This window comes from Bos javanicus, chromosome 14, assembly GCF_032452875.1.
Source record: "Bos javanicus breed banteng chromosome 14, ARS-OSU_banteng_1.0, whole genome shotgun sequence".
NCBI classification, from domain to species: domain Eukaryota; kingdom Metazoa; phylum Chordata; class Mammalia; order Artiodactyla; family Bovidae; genus Bos; species Bos javanicus.
The window spans coordinates 60,051,389-60,056,322 of NC_083881.1; the positions used below are offsets into that span (position 1 = coordinate 60,051,389).

The window sequence follows — 4,934 nt, forward strand, 5'->3', positions numbered from 1 at the left end:
AATACTGGAGTGGGTTTCTGTGCCCTCCTCTAGGGGATCTTCCTGATCCGTGGATCAAACCTGCGTCTCCTATGTCTCCTGCATTGGCAGGAAGGTTCTTTACCACTTAGCGTCACCTGGGAAGACCTTGTATATACTATATAGATACAAAAAATTGTACAAATACATATATATATACTATACAGATACACAAACATTTATAATAAAGGAAATATCACAGATGAATAGAGAAGGCAAATATATATGTTTCATTATGGTATGTTTATATATAATATGCTTATACATACACACATACATATAATAAGGTGACTTCATATAAGTCAGAAGTACTTTTTCTGTAAATCATCTCTTTTTGCCGTATGTTTATTAGTGCTGACAATCTCTTTTTTATGGTATTAAATAGCTATTATAGTTATTGTCAAGAACCACGCAAGGTCCAAGATTCTACACTAATTACAAGCCAATATGCCAATCTGTCACTGTTTCATGAATGCTGGCAGAAGACACGAGAATCCTGGGTCAGAAAAAGAACTTTACTCCTCATGATAGAAGCAGTAGCCAGTGTGCCAGCACCCTGCTTGTGTGACTTCTCCATCTTCCTAAAGGATGAGGGGAAGGACTCAGCCTGGACGACTGCACACACAGTGGGCAGAATTTATAGAAGAACTCTGAGATTGGGATCCTCTTCACTTGAAAAGTAAGAAGAAGGAAGCCTGCTCTTTCTGTGGGTGGAGATGTTACCTCTTCCCTCAAAGTAGCTTGCTGCAAACCCAAGCCTGAGAGCTGGGCAGAATAAAGCATGGCCAGGCCAGGACCTTGAGTTCTTGGCACATCCGCCAAGAATATGCATGGATGCTTAGGGCTGTAGCGGATCTTCTCTCACAAAAGTTGTACATGAGTGTTCTTGGGTTTTCAGGACTTGTATTATATGCAGCAAATTTGTTGAACTCTTATTTTGAATGGTTTTCAGTTGATTCTTTTGGATAAAGTACAATCATTATTTCCTTTGTACATATTTTTTAATGGTATGTATCAGTGTGGTCAAATAATTGTCTATTTTATTTGAAAATATATTTTTATAGTAGTATTTATATTACCGTATAATGTTGCCATCATCTATTTTATATACGTTCTTTGAACTTGGATTCTTAGCTCTTTGAACAGAGGCTGAGTTTGTGCCTCTTTGCAGCCCTGGTGTCCTGTAGAGTGCCTGGAGTGGGCCAGGATAGATATGGATGAATGGATGGATGGGTGGATGGATGGATGGATGGATGGATGGAGTGATGCACATATGACTGCATCTTTGATCTACATCCTCAGTATATCTAAGAACACTTCTTTCTTCGGCAAACTTGTTCTAAACAAATTCTCTACATTTTATTAGATTGTTTATAGATAAAGGAAAGCAACAGCATGAGTTTTTGAAGTGTCCTGACAAAGATGAATTGATTCATTTGACTTTAACAAAGACTATAATGTTGGATGGGGCCAATAAATATGAGTCCTCACATTTGCTTTTATTTAATAAAACTATGAAACAAGTTAACAATTTTAAACACCACATTCTTTTTTTTAATTTGATTTATTTATTTTAATTGGAGACTAATACTTTACAATATTGTGTTGGTTTTTGCTAAACATCGACATGGATTAGCCACGGGTGCACATGTGCCCCCCCATCCTGAACCCCCCTCCCACCTCCTTCCCCACCCCATCCCTCTGGGTTGTCCCAGAGCACCAGCTTTGAGTGCCCTGCTTCACTCATTGAGCTTGCACTGGTCATCTATTTTGCATACGGTAATATACATGTTATATGTATATTATATATACAATATACATGTTATATGTATATTATGTATACATATAATGTATCATGTCATTGTTATTGTATCATCATACATATCAATGCTATTCTCTCAAATCATTCCACCCTCACCTTCTCCCACAGAGTCCAAAAGTCTGTTCTTTACATCTGTGTCTCATTAAAGCACCACATTCTTGGCTTTTATTCCCTGACTACCCACAACCTTTAAATCAAATGAAGGCTTAAAGGGCTTGTCCCTCAAAGAGTTTACAATTTGCCTTAGCCTAGTAGTACTGTGCATTGTCAAAGTGGATTCTCAAAAGTGTAAATATGATCATGTCACTCTTCTCTTTAAGGAGGAAGCACACACACATCTTTAAGAGGCTCCCTTTTGCCTTCAAGATACTGGCAAAGAGCTTGACAAGAAATCAAAGACTCTCTGATCTTCCCACTTCTCAAGCTTTGCCATTTAGCATGGCACACCCCCAAACCTAAGCTTCAACAATGTCAAAATGATTGGCGTTTCCCAAGTAAGTCCAGGACCCCAGGCTTTTGCATACCCTGCTTCTGTCTGGAACATCTTTATGTGTGCCACTTCCTGGACACTATTTAGTCATCTTTCAAGATTTATTTCAAATTTCACATTTCACAGAAAGCTTTCCCTGAATACTTCTCATGGAAAATTCACCAGGCTCATTCTTGCATCTCCATCAAACTTAATCATACTCTGTTTGAGTACCCATAATATTTTGTTGCAATTACTAATTTGTAAACCTGTGCATTCCTACTATGTTCAATTCATTATTTGGCTCTGGAGTCTAGTTCAAGACCTGGCATATGGTAGGTATGTTTAACTGTTAGTTTCTCCCCTGCCCCATCCTTCTCTTTATGGCCAATATATTATTACTGGTGAGAGCATTCATGAGCAGTCAACTCAGAGACCTAACTCCTGTGAAAATACATGAAGAATTGGCATTGTAAAGTAGCTTAATGTGTTCTGTTAATGCTCTTCAGCAACCACAAAGTCAAAAGGAAAGGCTTGATATGTTATATGTGACAACACAGGTCCTAGGAATATGGGGGAGGGGGGAACATGTGCCCACATATATCACAGGACATAGAGAGTTGGTGATGGCACAAAAGCAGAGTCTGTCTTGGGTGTGCCTCTAGATACCTCCTGGAGTATGAGGGGCTGATGGCTCAATTGAGTTCCTCTCTGGAATTTGTCATCATTCTGATGGGTCATCCCTGTTCCCGAGCATCTCTGTGGGACTGGCTGAGGATTTCCTTATTACCCCAAAGAACTGCCTTCAATAGACTTCTGGCTTAAAAATCTCCATCTCAGAATCTACTTCCTATAGAGCCCCACAAAAAAAAAAAAAACAGAGGACTTACTATGTGGCAGAACTTTCTTTTGTGAGCTCATGGAAAGTGCCCTATATAAAATATTTCTCAGGACTTCTTTGGAGGTCCAGTGGTTAAGAATCTGCCTTGCAATCAGGGTGCCATCCTTGGACAGGAAACTAAGATCCCACATGTCACAGAGCAACTAAGCCTGTAGCTCACATGGTAAAGCCTCTGCCTGCAATGCAGAAGACCTGGGTTCGATCCCTGGGTCAGGAAGATCCCCTGGAGAAGGGAAAGGCTACCCACTCCAGTACTCTTGCCTGGAAAATCCTATGGAGGGAGGAGCCTGGTAAGCTACAGTCCGTGGGGTTGCCAAGAGTGGGACATAACTGGGCGGCTTCACTAAGCCTGTAAGCCACATCTACTGAGCCTATGCTCCACAACTACAGAGTCAATGCAACAAGGAGATCCCACATGATGACGCAATGAAAATCCAGTGTGCCTCAGCTAAGACCAAACACAGCCAAATAAATAAACAATTTTTTAAAAATAAAGTAAAATAAAATTAAATTACAAAATAAAATATTTCTCTGGTCTTTTTGTGTTACTGAAGGTTTCGGGGTATTTTTTATCCTATCTAAACACTTCTGGGAGTGATATCTGAACTCCCTATGACATAAAACAACCAAATGAATGAACAAATGGACCTTGTGTTTTCATTTTGTTTCTTTTCTATTTATCTATTTATCAACAGTATAAATCCAAATGATAATTTCAATTCAACATGAGTGAATCAGTGCTAAAAAAGAGTGAGCTGAAATACTTATCACCAAAAAAATAAAGAAACATGATTTTTTTATTAGCTCATGAACTTTTATTATGAAGTAAATATACAGTGTTTAATCTTGATTTTTTATTCAGTTATTAAAAATAGAATACAGACTCCCATTATTACCTCTGTGTGTCCCAAGAATAGACTCTAAACGCTTCTGTTTTATTTTAAGAAATAAGGAAGGAAGAAACAGAAGCCAAATGATGATGTTTCATCACCAGGACCTCCATCTGTGATTATCACACCTACAGGTGAACTGAAATAACCTGCCAATATAAATGAATGTGCATGCGTTCTTTTTTTAATTAATTAGCTTATTTTAATTTAATTTAAAAGCATTACAATATTGTAATGGTTTTTGCCATACATCAATATGAATTGGCCATAGGCATACTTGTGTTCCCTCCATCCTGAAACCCCCTCTCACATCTTTCCCCACCCCATCCCTCCAGGTTGTCACAGAGCACCGCCTTTGGGTGCCCTGCGTGATACATCAAACTCCCACTATCCGTTTTACATATGGTAATGTATATGTTTCAATGCTAGTCTCTCAAATCAAAAAAACAGTGGTTAGCTACCACAAAGTACGTGGCAATGCCTTAACCACATGCGTGTTGTCAAGCCCGAGAGCCTCTTCCAACTTTGTCAAAGGAAGTTCTCACCTTTTCTCCTTTCATACAACATGCACATGTTCTTTTAATTGATTAATTAAGCTCTCTTTTTCTTGACATGGACTGGTTCTTTATTTAAACCAGTAAAATATCAAGGCCAGATCAGTATCAACTTGTTGACTGGCTTCAATATTTGAAGTGCCAGAAGGATAACAAAGCTTTCTGCAATGGCTTTATGAAACTGTATTGATAAAGATGACTTTGGATGAAGGTACATTCCCACTGGCACAGCCAATTTAGAGCAAAAGTGTTAGGTAGCAATTCTCCACTGTCTTTAAAA

The 4,934-nt window shown here is 38.7% G+C and overlaps 1 non-coding gene across 1 annotated transcript; it reads right to left on the bottom strand.

Annotated features, from left to right (window-relative positions):
* Window positions 1-4,541: 4,541 nt before the first annotated feature.
* Window positions 4,542-4,667, bottom strand: LOC133260829 (U6atac minor spliceosomal RNA). The gene has a single exon (XR_009740975.1). It is a non-coding gene; the product is annotated as a U6atac minor spliceosomal RNA (small nuclear RNA).
* Between the last annotated feature and the right edge of the window lie 267 nt (window positions 4,668-4,934).